Genomic DNA, 15,614 nt, shown 5'->3' on the forward strand with positions numbered 1-15,614 from the left:
TCCAGAGACAGGCGTGAGCCGCGGCTACCAGCGCGGACCCCAGAGACGGGCATGGGACGCTAAGGCTGCTGCTGCCGCGACCAAGAATCCTGTGTGTGAGCACAGGTCACTCTCCACACCGCCCCTCCCGGGAGCCTGTGCAGCCCGCCACTGCCAGGGTCCTGTGATCCAGGGACAACTTCCCCGGGAGAACACACAGCACGCCTCACGCAGGTGCTACGTCACGCCGGCCTCTGCCGCCGCAGGCTCGCCCCGCCTCCATACCCCTCCCTCCCCCCGGCCTGATTGAGCCAGAGCCCCCGAGGCAGCTGCTCCTTTAAACCCGTCCTGTCTGGGCAGGAACAGATGCCCTCAGGCGACCTACACGCATAGGCGGGTACAAATCCAAAGCTGAATCCCGGGAGCTGTGCGAACAAAGAAGAGAAAGGGAAATCTCTCCCAGCAGCCTCAGGAACAGCGGATTAAATATCCACAGTCAACTTGATGTACCCTGCATCTGTGGAATACCTGAATAGACAGCGAATCATCCCAAATTGAGGAAGTGGACTTTGGGAGCAACGATATGTATATATTTTTTCCCCTTTTCTCTTTTTGTGAGTGTGTATGTGTATGCTTCTGTGTGTGATTTTGTCTGTATAGCTTTGCTTTTACCATTTGTCCTAGGGTTCCGTCTGTCTGTTTCTTTCTTTTTTTTTTTTTTTTAGTATAGTTTTCAGCACTTGTTATCATTGGTGGATTTGTTTTTTGGTTTGGTAGTTGTCTTCTTTCTTTTTTTTAATTACTTAAAAAAATTTTTTTAATAATTATTTTTTGTTTTTATTTTAATAACTCTTAAATTTTATTTTATTTTCTTTCCTTCTTTCTTCCTTCCTTTCTTTCTTTCTTTCTTTCTTTCTTCCTTCCTTCCTTCCTTTTCTTTTCTTTCTTTCTTTCCTTTCCCCCTTTTATTCTGAGCTGTGTGGATGACAGGCTCTTGGTACTCCAGCCAGGCATCAGGACTGTGCCACTGAGGTGGGAGAGCCAAGTTCAGGACACTGGTCCACAAGAGACCTCCCAGCTCCATGTAATATCAAACAGCAAATTTCTCCCACAGATCTCCATCTCAACCCCAAGACCTAGCTTCACTCAACGACCAGCAATCTACAGTGCTGGACACCCTATGCTAAACAACTAGCAAGACAGGAACACAACCCTGCCCATTAGCAGAGAGGCTGCCTAAAATCATAATAAGGCCACAGACACCCCAAAACACACCACCAGACATGGACCTGCCCACCAGAAAGACAAGGTTCAGCCTCATCCACCAGAACACAGGCACTAGTCCCCTCCACCAGGAAGCTTACACAACCCACTGAACCAACCTTAGCCACTGGGGACAGACACCAATAACAATGGGAACTACGAACATGCAGCCTGCGAAAAGGAGACCCCAAACACAGTAAGTTAAGCAAAATGAGAAGACAGAAAAACACACAGCAGATGAAGGAGCAGGGTCAAAACACACCAGACCTAACAAATGAAGAGGAAATAGGCAGTCTACCTGAAAAAGAATTCAGAATAATGATAGTAAACCTGATCCAAAATCTTGGGAATAGAATGGAGAAAATACAAGAAACGTTTAACAAGGACCTAGAAGAACTAAAGAGCAAACAAACAGTGATGAACAACACAATAAATGAAATTAAAAATTCTCTACAAGGGATCAATAGCAGAATAACTGAGACAGAAGAACGGATAAGTGACCTGGAAGATAAAATGGTGGAAATAACTGCCAGGGAGCAGAATAAAACAAAGATTATTACAAGAAACAGAGAAGGACACTACATAATGATCAAGGGATCAATCCAAGAAGATATAACAATTATAAATACATAGGCACCCAACACAGGAGCACCTCAATACTTAAGGCAAATAGTAACAGCCATAAAAGGGGAACTCGACAGTAACACGATCATAGTAGGGGACTTTTAACACCCCATTTTCACCAATGGAGAGATCATCCAAAATGAAAATAAATAAGGAAACACAAGCTTTAAATGATACATTAAACAAGATGGACTTAATTGATATTTATAGGACATTCCATCCAAAAACAACAGAATACACATTCTTCTCAAGTGCTCACGGAATATTCTCCAGGATAGATGATATCTTGGGTCACAAATAAAGCCTTGGTAAATTTAAGAAAATTGAAATCATATCAAGTATCTTTTCCGACCACAATGCTATGAGACTAGATATCAATTACAGGAAAAAATCTGTAAGAAATACAAACACATGGAGGCTAAACAACACACTACTTAATAACCAAGAGATCACTGAAGAAATCAAAGAGGAAATCAAAAAATACTTAGAAACAAGTGACAGTGAAAACACGATGACCCAAAACCTATGGGATGCAGCAGAAGCACTTCTAAGAGGGAAGTTTATAGCAATACAAGCCTACATCAAGAAACAGGAAACATCTCGAATAAACAACCTAACCTTGCACCTAAAGCAATTAGAGAAAGAAGAACAAAAACACCCCAAAGTTAGCAGAAGGAAAGAAATCATAAAGATCAGATCAGAAATAAATGAAAAAGAAATGAAGGAAACAATAGCAAAGATCGATAAAACTAAAAGCTGGTTCTTTGAGAAGATAAACAAAATTGATAAACCATTAACCAGACTGATCAAGAAAAAGAGGGAGAATACTCAAATCAATAGAATTAGAAATGAAAAAGGAGAAATAACAACTGACACTGTAGAGATACAAAGGATTATGAGAGATTACTACAAGCAACTATGTGGCAATAAAACGGACAACCTGGAAGAAATTGACAAATTCTTAGAAATGCACAAACTTCCGAGCTGACCCAGGAAGAAATAGAAAATATGAACAGACCAATCACAAGCACTGAAATTGAAACTCTGATTAAAAATCTTCCAACACACAAAAGCCCAGGACCAGATGGCTTCACAGGCGAATTCTATCAAACATTTAGAGAAGAGCTAACACCTATCCTTCTCAAACTCTTCCAAAATATAGCAGAGGGAGGAACACTCCCAAACTCATTCTACGAGGCCACCATCACTCTGATACCAAAACCAGACAAAGATGTCACAAAGAGAGAAAACTACAGGTCAATATCACTGATGAACATAGATGCAAAAATCCTCAACAAAATACTAGCAAACAGAATCCAACAGCACATTAAAAGGATTATACACCATGATCAAGTGGGGTTTATTCCAGGAATGCAAGGATTCTTCAATATACGCAAATCAATCAACATGATACATCATATTAACAAATTGAAGGAGAAAAACCATATGATCATCTCAATAGATGCAGAGAAAGCTTTTGACAAAATTCAACACCGATGTATGATAAAAACCCTCCAGAAAGTAGGCATAGAGGGAACCTACCTCAACATAATAAAGGCCATATATGACAAACCCACAGCCAATATCGTTCTCAATGGTGAAAAACTGAAACCATTTCCATTAAGATCAGGAACAAGACAAGGTTGCCCACTCTCACCACTATTATTCAACATAGTTTTGGAAGTTTTAGCCACAGCAATCAGAGAAGAAAAAGAAATCAAAGGAATCCAAATCGGAAAAGAAGAAGTAAATCTGTCACTGTTTGCAGATAACATGATACTATACATAGAGAATCCTATAGATGCTACCAGAGAACTACTAGAGCTAATCAATGAATTTGGTAAAGTAGCAGGATACAAAATTAATGCACAGAAATCTCTTCCATTCCTATACACTAATGATGATAAATCTGAAAGTGAAATTAAGGAAACACTCCCATTTACCATTGCAACAAAAAGGATAAAATATCTAGGAATAAACCTACCTAAGGAGACAAAAGACCTGTATGCAGAAAATTATGAGACACTGATGAAAGAATTTAAAGATGCTACAAATAGAGATATACCATGTTCTTGGATTGGAAGAATCAACATTGTGAAAATGGCTCTACTACCCAAAGCAATCTACAGATTCAATGCAATCCCTATCAAACTACCACTGGCATTTTTCACAGAACTTGAACAAAAAATTTCACAGTTTGTATGGAAACACAAAAGACCCCAAATAGCCAAAGCAATCTTGAGAAAGAAAAACGGAGCTGGAGGAATCAGGCTCCCTGTCTTCAGACTATGCTACAAAGCTACAGTAATCAAGACAATATGGTACTGGCACAGAAACAGAAATATAGATCAATGGAACAGGATAGAAAACCCAGAGATAAACCCACGCACATATGGTCACCATATCTTTGATAAAGGAGGCAAGAATATGCAATGGAGAAAAGACAGCCTCTTCAATAAGTGGTGCTGGGAAAACTGGAAAGCTACATGTAAAAGAATGAAATTAGAACACTCCCTAACACCATACACAAAAATAAACTCAAAATGGATTAAAGACCTAAATGTAAGGCCAGACACCATCAAACTCTTCGAGGAAAACATAGGCAGAACACTCTATGACATAAATCACAGCAAGATCCTTTTTGACCCACCTCCTAGAGAAATGGAAATAAAAACACAAATAAACAAATGGGACCTAATGAAACTTAAAAGCTTTTGCACAGCAAAGGAAACTATAAACAAGACGAAAAGACAACCCTCAGAATGGGAGAAAATATTTGCAAATGAAGCAACTGACAAAGGATTAATCTTCAAAATTTACAAGCAGCTCATGCAGCTCGATATGAAAAAAACAAACAACCCAATCCAAAAATGGGCAGAAGACCTAAATAGACATTTCTCCAAAGAAGATATACAGATTGCCAACAAACACATGAAAGAATGCTGAACATCATTAATCATTAGAGAGATGCAAATCAAAAGTAAAATGAGATATCATCTCACACTGGTCAGAATGGCCATCATCAAAAAATCTGCAAACAATAAATGCTGGAGAGGGTGTGGAGAAAAGGGAACCCTCTTGCACTGTTGGTGGGAATGTAAATTGATACAGCCACTATGGAGAACAGTGTGGAGGTTCCTTAAAAAACTGAAAATAGAACTACCATACAACCCAGCAATCCCACTACTGGGCATATACCCTGAGAAAACCATAATTCAAAAAGAGTCATGTACCAAAATGTTCATTGCAGCTCTATTTACAATAGCCAGGACATGGAAGCAACCTAAGTGTCCATCAACAGATGAATGGATAAAGAAGATGTGGCACATATATACAATGGAATATTACTCAGCCATAAAACGGAACAAAACTGAGTTATTTGTAGTGAGGTGGATGGACCTAGAGACTGTCATACAGAGTGAAGTAAGTCAGAAAGAGAAAAACAAATACCATATGCTAACACATATATATGGTATCTAAAAAAAAAAAAAGGTCATGGAGAACCTAGGGGCAAGATGGGAATAAAGATGCAGACCTACTAGAGAATGGATTTGAGGATACAGGGAGGGGGAAGGGTAAGCTGGCACAAAGTGAGAGAGTGGCATGGACATATATACACTACCAAACATAAAATAGATTGCTAGTGGGTAGCAGCCACATAGCACAGGGAGATCAGCTCAGTGCTTTGTGACCACCTAGAGGGGTGGGATAGGGAGGGTGGGAGGGAGGGAGATGCAAGAGGGAAGAGATATGGGGACATATGTTTATGTATAACTGATTCACTTTGTTATAAAGCAGAAACTAACACACCATTGTAAAGCAATTATTCTCCAATAAAGATGTTATAAAAAAAAGAAAAGAGCATTAAACCCTTAAAGAAAAATAAATAAATACATAAAATCTTTACCCTTTAAAGAAAAAAGAAAAAAAGAAATATCTTATTTCACTCTGTCACCCAACCTGGCTTCTAGAGCATATGGTTAATTTGTGTTAAAAATAAATAAAGGCATTTAACTTCTGCCACAATTTCTCCATTTCAATTATGGTGATAACAGTATATGCTTTACCTCACTAAACAGACGTTTGAAATTCTAAGTAGATAATAGACATAAAATGGCTTTGAATATGTATTATGTGCTATGAAAAAACATTATTTAACATAGGGCCAATATATTACTATGTATTTTTGATATTAGTAAAATTTAAACATCATTGCCAATATAATTCATCAGTTTCTGAGTATTATCCCAGATATAATCATAACTGACCCAATTATGTTCTGAGAGAATGGTTTTAAAATATGGATAGGGTCCTGTATACCCTGGAAATAAGGCAAATATCAGTCAGATAGTCAAGACCCTAAAGTGTCTCATCAGTCTTCGTGATGCAAAATGGAGCAAAAAATCTAGCTCAGATTGACTGCAAAGCCTTCAATTCCCTTCACTCTCAGAGTTACCCTCATATTCTAGGTTTTGCTAAACTTAGATGTCTATACACTTGGAACCAGATCATACTTTAGCTCCATTTTTTTTTAACAATAAGACTGACCTGGTAGGGCTTTCAGAGGTATTAACCACTTGGTAATACCTGTCAAATGCATTCTTTAGAAATACGTGGATGTTACAAGGAGGGCAGTAGAGGTGGTGAAGGGTCAAAATGCCAGGGTCACAAGTCACTTGATCTCTCCTTAATTACCTACCCTCATTTTTAAAATAAAAATACTGATAAAACTTTACTTGGTTTTTGCAAGAATTAAATGAGATAATGTATATGAACTATACTTAAAACTGTCTGTGAAATATTTATCCAAGTATTTCCAAGGCTGAGAATTGGCATTATTTGTTAAGTTATCTCATAGAGAAATGCAAGGAGAGTTTCACACAGTGCTTGCAGCTCATCCCCTTCAGAAACAACCAGGTGGCCATTCTAGCTTTGGGGAAGGTGTTTCTTGGCCATGTTTGTTTATTTTCCCTGTGCAGACATTAGGAACCAATAACAAGCCAATCATAACTTTTTTTTCTAATGGAATCCAAAGATAATTTTTTTCCTCTTTTTTTTTTTTTTTTTACAGATAATTAGAAAGCATTGTGTTTCTTAAACATATGAAAGATTACACACGCAGTTTCCTTTCCATTTGGCTGGGGTCATATGACTAATTCTGGCCAATGAACTGTGAGTGGAGTTAGCATGTGTCACTTTCATGTTGAGGCAGTGAAAAGGCCCTGTGCAATAGTCCAATATCTCTTCCCATTCTGAGGCAAACCTGGATGGCTAAGTTCACTGCATAAGTGGTTCTTCCTCAGGCATTGCCAGCCGAATTTGTGTGAATGAGAAATAAACTTTATGTGTTATGCCACTAAAATTTTCAGGGTTATTTGTAGCCTCAGCATAAGCTTACTCCAACCTTACAAATACACGTTTTGTAAACAAAAAAGTTTTAGTAGGGTATTCACAGATATTACAGGTTCTCTTAGGAATCTGTCCCTAGTAAATGACACATGACTTTGACCTAATTTATTTAAGACTAGTAGAAAATAGTCACAATTTGTTAATGCAATTATTTTCCCAATGAGAAAGAAAAGATGAACTTGGTGATATCAGGATTAGTCAGCCTCCACATTAGAGAGTGAATCTTTTAAGAGCAACTGTTAAATATCACTACAAATACATTAGCTATAACAAAATGCAATAAAATGCAAAGAAAATAAGAAAATAAGAACATTTGTTACCATAATTACAAGACCCTGCCCACGTTCTGTTAAAAACTTTGGAGAGGTTGAGGCTTTACCTTGCTTGCAAGCTAAAAAGTTGGCCTGCCACATTTCCACGGAGGGTAGCAGAAGACATGAGGCTTCTGGATCAGAGAGAAAATACTTTATCAGTTGCAGCCACAGCAGTTTCTAGAGTATCAGCAGTATCGTGCTGGTTCTCAGAGTCCCACATCCCATAGAATAGCACAAAAAAGGCTATGTGACATCTACATATGCAGTATGTGTTTACAGGAGAGGAATCCCAGCTTAGAGAATCCGAATCTTTGATAATAGGCAATGAGGCTACTTGATCTTTGCCCAGGATGGAGACGCCATATTAATTATACTGTATGGCAAACAAATCTGCACTTTTCTCTAGAGGAAGCCATTATCACTGTCTTCCAAGGCTTTCACTCTACCAATATCCTTGAAAAGATAGTATAGGACAAAAGGATTCAGTGTTTCTGCTTGTAAGACATGCAGAAATGTGAGGGACACATGGAGAATTACCTCCCCAGAAGATCTACCCCTCATTACTACAAGGTCAGTAGAGTCTGACCTTGGTTTCTAGAACATGTCCTCATGAATATGATAGTCCATCAGCCACTCTGATTAATCCAACAAGCTAGTCTAGAAATAAATCAGTTCAATTTTTTTTTTTCATATATAATAGCATTGAATAAAGACTTCTAACAATAGAACTCCAAGTAGCAGGATGAAGTCCACCTACAATGTTGACCACAACCATGCTTGGGGTCCTGGTCTCAACAAGTTGAACAAATCCCAAAATTATCAGGGTCTAACTTAGAAAGTCAGGTGGCGTTCTCCTTAAAAGTCTCTATTGATTTTTCCATTTGGTCCATGGGCATTAATCCAGGTACAGAAGAATGTCTTAGCAATTATATTAAACTGGCTTGCAAGGAGGAAGTCTAGGATAACTAGATCATCCATAACAATCCTGGCCAGTGAGTAGAGTCTGACCTGCATGCATTTCAGGGACAAATTGTGACAGCATGACCCCTATCATCAAGACAACTGCCTGCAGGGTATACAAAAATTAAAAGTTGGTTTTTCTTCTAAGAAGGTCCCCTAGTAAATAGGGAGGGTCTTAATTTAAAGAGATCTCTGCAGTCATCTGAGGATTCCATGACCTCCTAGTACTGTTTCCTTAAATACTTGAAGGTTCTTTGACCCCTAAAGTGCAGTCGCTATGTTCTCAGGAAGAAGGCAAGCTAATGTCTGACTTCCACAAAAATTGCATTCTCAAGGGTATACATGGTACCTCTGGAAAGAAAGTGTTTTATACCATTGATTCCCTCTCCCCCGTTGTTATCTATATGAGTTGGAGGGCACAGGTTGACAATGCCTCCAATGTAGACTTCAAGCTGATTGATGGTCACAGGGTACCTAGCTCAGCTTGAATAACTGAGTTTCATTTTTCTTTTTGAGGGAAATATTTGAAGCAGTTTAACCTGTTCTGTTTATTCACACCAACACCTGGGTGGCATTCATCTGTGCTCCACATAAAGACTAGATGTCAATTACAGGAATGGGGATGGGTAGATAATTGGAAGTTTTGATAGATATTTTGTATGGAGGAGGTATACATCTTGTGTGAGGGGATTATTTGCACCCAAATATCCAGCTAAAGACATTGTGCCTATAATATATGTCCTTACAGATTCAAAGTTCATATTGGGTCATTTTAGAATAGAGACTACAATCAAATTTGCTAACTCAGGAACTATTTCATAAAACCACCTAATAGCCTTTAAGATGATTTTGCTGGGGATGCTGCCACTGATAATGAGGATAATGATAACAGTGATGACAATAATAATAACAATAACTAAAATTTATTTAATGTTTTTATATGCCTGGCACTTTGTCAGATATTTTTGTGAAGTTTCAATAACCCTTATTACATGCACTTTGCCCTACTCTTTCATTTGTCTCCAGAGGGTGGGTTAAGATTAACAAGAGCATATACTGAGGCTAGAACTTTAACATGATGAAGGATTTTCTACCTTGTTATTTGCCCTTCTCCTGGCCTTCCTGATAGCCCAGGTTTCCCATGTTGCCCAAATCTCTATTATAAATGAGGTTCAAGCTTATCTCTCAATTAGGAATTGGCTTAGTCTGGGAAGTCTCAGGAGAAAGGGCTAATAATAAAATTTGTGGTTTAAGTTTTAGGTCAGAGACATAATATCCATGTTTTGGATTGTGCATGATTTAGCTACATTCAGCAGGGTGAGGGATTCCTAATAGATTTTAGAATTCTAGCTTAGATTTTTCTGACTGCCGAACAGTCCCTTTACCTTGGTTTTCCATCTCAAAACTATAGAATTTAAATGATTTAGAATGAGCACACTGATAATTACTGGTAGCATCTAGAACTCTATCTTATCTCTATCCTCTATCTCGAGTCCATGGATTATCACATTCTGCCGTTCGGGCTTAAATAAACATCTCACATTATCGGACATAAATTCAGTTTGTTAGATGTATAGTTCAGACTTCATCCTCCTTCCTTTTTTCCCAGATTGTTATAGGCTAAGGTCAAAGCTTTTAAATGTTCCCAATGGAGTATAAAATACGCATTAAATTTTTAAGACATTCCAAACATTTGCCTCTATGGTTTGTGACCAATGTATGCATTAATTTGCTCTTCGGTCTTAGCTTTTGCCATGAAAGCCTTAGGTCAGGTAAACATTGATGTGTTCAATTTTTCTTCCATTCACTTAGCAAACAATCACTCCCGAAAGCCCCAGGAAATGAATACCAGGCGAATCCACAACAGACAAGGATGATGTCAATAAATAGGCAGAATTGTTCATTTTCAGATGGGATTTGCTTTGCTCAACTTCCTTTTATTGTTGCAGAGCAACCTAGTGTGATGGTAATGGCAGAAGTGTATAGACCTTTAATTGGATTGGGCTATTATGGATCTTAGAGCTGCCAAAGCAGATTGAAAACGTTGTGTTCTTTGTCTTCACCAAAATAAAAATGTAGTTCAAAAGCAAAATGGAGTTACTTGAAGTTGGCTATTAGCCCATCTAGATTCACTTTCAACAGCAGGGCTCAGCTTGTTGCCTGTAACACCATCACAAGGTCTCTTCTCAAAGGTGGTCTTTCCTGGCCATTTAAAAAAGTGGCAAAGCTTCTTAAATGCAAGAAAAGTAACTCAGCCCAAACGCTTCTGATTAACCCTTGCTGTCTCAATTTTCTCACCTACAAATGCAAGAAACAGGTATTCGTTGGAAACATCACATCGTATTGTTGTGAGAATTAAATGAGATAATGTTTGTGAGGGTACTCTGCAAACTGGAAATCTCTTTATGGAAGTACGATTATTATATTGTTCACTGTCATTCAATCAAACTCTCCAAATATCTTCAGTTTGAAGGAAAGTTTGAAACATTTCCCCTATTTTTAAATCCCCTTAGATTTTTTTCCCCTTTTAATTTCACTTGGGGTGTGAAATTGCTCAACTACTGTCCTGGTAGCTATTGAAGTTGAAATTTCAACATAGACATTAGCAAAACTTCATGGACAACCTTATGTGAAAGTCTATATCCTTGGAATTTTCATTCCATTCCACATTGAGAAAGACCTGAAAACTTGAAATTATTCTCTGAAAATGGAAAAATTAGTGAAGATTCCTCACTCTCTCTCTGTATGCTGCAAAGTTTTTAAAGTAGTGAATTGAAAACAACAGATGATTGCTCTGTCCAGCTAAGCCACGTTTTGGCAGGTGTTAAATCCTGACATTGTGCTGACTGGAACTAAACCATAGACCATAATCTATATAAGAGTATGTGTGTGTGGGCCTGTGCATGTGTGTATATGCATGTGTGTTTGTGAGAGAGAAAGAGAAGAAGTAAACATCTTGGGTAATTTGATACAGCACATAAAACTGATACATATTTACTGAACCTGAAATGGAATGGGTATAGAGAATGCAGAAGTAAATAAGAAATCATCCTGGCCCATAAACAGCTTTTCACCTAGAGGGCAAATAGAGAATTCCGGTGACATTTTCAGTTATTTTATTTTATTTTTTCAGTTATTTTATTTGATTTGATTTTTAAAAATTTTATTGGGGTATAGTTGATTTACAATGTTGTGTTAGTTTCAGGTATACAGCAAAGTGAATCTGTTATACATATACATATATCCACTCTTTTTTAGATTCTTTTCCTGTATAGGCCATTACAGAATATTGAGTAGAGTTCCCTGTGCTATACAGTAGGTCCTTATTAGTTATCTATCTTTTATATAGTAGTGTGTATGTATCAATCCCAATCTTCCAATTTATCCCTCCCCCCCATTACCCCCAGGTAACCAGAAGTTTACTTTCTACATCTGTAACTCTATTTCTGTTTTGTAGATACGTTCATTTTTTAGAATCCACATATAAGCGATATCATATATTTGTCTTTCTCTGACTTACTTCACTCAGTATGACATTCTCTAGGTCTATCCATGTTGTTGTAAATGGCTTTATTTTGTTCTTTTTTTTTTTTTTTTTTTGGTACTGGCACAAAAACAGAAATATAGATCAATGGAACAAGATAAAAAGTCCAGAGATAAATCCACGCACCTATGGTCACCTAATCTATGACAAAGGAGGCAAGAACATACAATGGAGAAAAGACAGTCTCTTCAATAAGTGGTGCTGGGAAAACTGGACAGCTACATGTAAAAGAATGAAATTAGAACACTCCTTAACACCATACACAAAAATAAACTGAAAATGGATAAAAGATATAAATTTAAGGTCAGATATTATAAAACTCTTAGAGGAAAACATAGGCAGACCAATTTTTCAGTTATTTTAAATGAGATAGTTGGATCATGTCATATTTAAAGCTGCCTCAAGTACCAAAATGGTGTGATTGTACTTAATTTTTACATTTGCATTTTCTTGTTAGAAGAAATTTAATACCTTGGCTTTAGCAGGCTTCAGCATCAAGGAGGGGAAGGTTTTCATGAAGAAAATGGGACATCTTTTGCCTCCCTGGAAAGATCAGACTAACCAAAACAAAACTTCAGCTCTTCAGGGCTGTAATCTATCTTTTTATAATCATTAGAAGTAAGGAAGATAAAAAGTTTTAGTGGAAAAAAAACTGGTGGATGTCATTTTTATTCTTTCTTCTTTTGGTCATTTGTTCACTGTTCATTCCCAGGCCCAAAATTAGATCTAAATCCAGGTGGACATCCCAAGACACTGGTAGATAGATGATTCTGTTCAATGGCTGTCCATCAGAAAACATCAGCACTTTTAGAAAAAATATAGCTTTCCCTGCCCTATCCCAGATCTACTCAAATAGAATCTCAAAAGGCAAGACCCAATCATCTGTAATTTTTGAAGCTCCCAAGTTGATTCTAATCTATCCAACTTGGACAAAATTTGGAGCATCCCTGAGTTAGAGTATGTTGCTTATGACGTCACTTGTTCTCCTGTTTTCAGACTAATTAGTTTCATTTTATTCCACATCCAAAATTGTTCATTTTTTTCCCTGCCTCCAATGATATTTATTTATTTATTTATTTTTTAACATCTTTATTGGAGTATAATTGCTTTACAATGGTGTGTTAGTTTCTGCTTCATAACAAAGTGAGTCAGCTATACATATACATATATATCCCCATATCTCCTCCCTCCTGCATCTCCCTCCCACCCTCCCTATCCCACCCCTCTAGGTGTTCACAAAGCACCGAGCTGATCTCCCTGTGCTATGCGGCTGCTGCCCACTAGCTATCGGTTTTACATTTGGTAGTGTATATATGTATGAAATTGAGTTATTTGTAGTGAGGTGGATGGACCTAGAGTCTGTCATACAGAGTGAAGTAAGTCAGAAAGAAAAACAAATACCGTATGCTAACACATATATACGGAATCTAAGAAAAAAAAAAAAGTTTATGAACATCTTTTAATTTTCCTTCTTTTTCAACCCTGAAATTACTCACCTAACTCTGAACTGTAATTAATAACTGACAAATTTGACCTCTTTCCCCCTTCTCCAAAGACTACTTATTTTTCAATATATAACCCATTTTAAAGTAGGTTGACTGTAGTCAAATTAAGGATACAGATCTCTGAGTTCTGCCACTCATTTCTTTGTATCCTGTAGTTACAGTTGGAAAACTAGCAAGCCAGACTATTTTAGTATCTTCCTAACTGCTCCCATCTGATCAGTCTTTCCTTTGGATCAAACATTCTTGATGGTTTCTGAGAATTCAAAGTCATATATTATATCATATCATTCCACATTTCCAAACATATTTAACATTAAACCTCAAATCTCTCCAAATCTGATGCTCCAGTCATAAGATGACTCATTCTTCCTGGAACATATTCTGTATGCCCTGAGTACCAAATCACACTCTAGGGCAAAGGTTATGTCTCCCTCATGCATTTTTATATTTTTATAAACCATGTAAAGCACTGCATCTAGCCAGATCTTACTAAATTAATGCTGCATTATTGCTTATCATCATCAGAGTCTATACTCCTAATCTATACATTTCATTATTAAATACATGCTGATTGAATATCTACTGTATGCTAGAACTATTTCTAGGTACCATAGACAAAGAAATTGTCAGCTAGAAATGTAAATTATTTGTTACAAGTTGGATCAAGCAAGAAAATGTGGAGTGTGCACTGCTGTCTCAGTTCAATTCTATCGCCTCTATTGGAAAAACAGTCTGAAGTTCTCCCTAATGATGTCCCTAGTGATGTGTAAATTTTAGTCTTTCTTTATTTAAAAGGGCAGGTTTTTTTTTTTAATGGTTGAAATAGTAGCTACAATTTTTGAGCACCTCTTATGTATTAAAAACATTATATTAGATACACTCTGCAGAGGTATAACTTATCCTCATGAAGGTGAAATAGAAAGACCCAATAACTTAAAATTCTGAATCTAAGATCTGAACCCTGCCCTGACTGCTCCAAGTCTGATTCCCTCCCACAGGCTGCTTTTCAACAGATGTGCTCAGAAGTGGCCCCACATGAGTTCTGATTCCAGAACACTCTGCTAGCGTTCCATCTACCTTCCTGTTCCCCTTCGCCTGGCACCACAAGAGACCTTGAAGAAGGTGAGCAGTTTGCAGGGGTTCCTCTTTCATAGTGAGAAACTTGCTGTGAAATGTATCACAGCAGCTGAAAGATACAAGTAAATGTTTTCCAAATAATAATCCCTCAGTGAGTCAAAGAAAGAAAAGGTATAATTTTCCTTTGGTAAACGCAACATGCACATGTTATTTGAAACAGCTGGTTCAAGTGGAAATGAATGACTTCCCCAGGGTCACAATCTGACAGTAAGTGCTTGCTGCTTACATGTGTGGAAGAGGGAATGGGGACAGATATTGTAACGGAGCAGAACAATTTCTTTGCCTCATCAGTTCATGAATATTTGAACGGAGAGGGTGTGATTTGGAGAGTTCCTTCATGGCTTTGCTTTTTTATTTTCCCTGCAGTATCCCTCTCATTCAGTGAGGATCTATCATATACCTACTACAGTCCAGACATATTTCTAGGCACTGTGACCATAGAGTTCAATATGACACATTCCTCTGTTTCAAGGAACACTCTTCTCTGTGTTATTCCCCAAATTATCATAAAACCTTATTAGACAAAGGAGGGCAGGTGTCCTTGCTTATACAAAGCGAGGGTGAAGAAATAAAGACAGCTCAGCACGTCCCCACCACCACTCTCTAGGACTATACTCTGTGCTACATGTATAGACAATTATGAATTTTTGGAGAGAAACACTGAGCTGGATCTTCATATACTTTTCTAACTTACTTGCTACGTTATCTGATTCAATGAACATTTTTTTTGGCATCTATATGAGATGTAAAATTCTCCATTCTGGTGCTTTTTCAACCAAAGTCTTTTATTCTCCTGCATTGCAGGCTGTCTTTTGCTAAATGAGAACACTTATGTACCTCAGCTAAAAAATATTTGCTGAAAAATACATTCAAAAGCTT

Source organism: Eubalaena glacialis, chromosome 10, assembly GCF_028564815.1.
Source record: "Eubalaena glacialis isolate mEubGla1 chromosome 10, mEubGla1.1.hap2.+ XY, whole genome shotgun sequence".
NCBI classification, from domain to species: Eukaryota; Metazoa; Chordata; class Mammalia; order Artiodactyla; family Balaenidae; genus Eubalaena; species Eubalaena glacialis.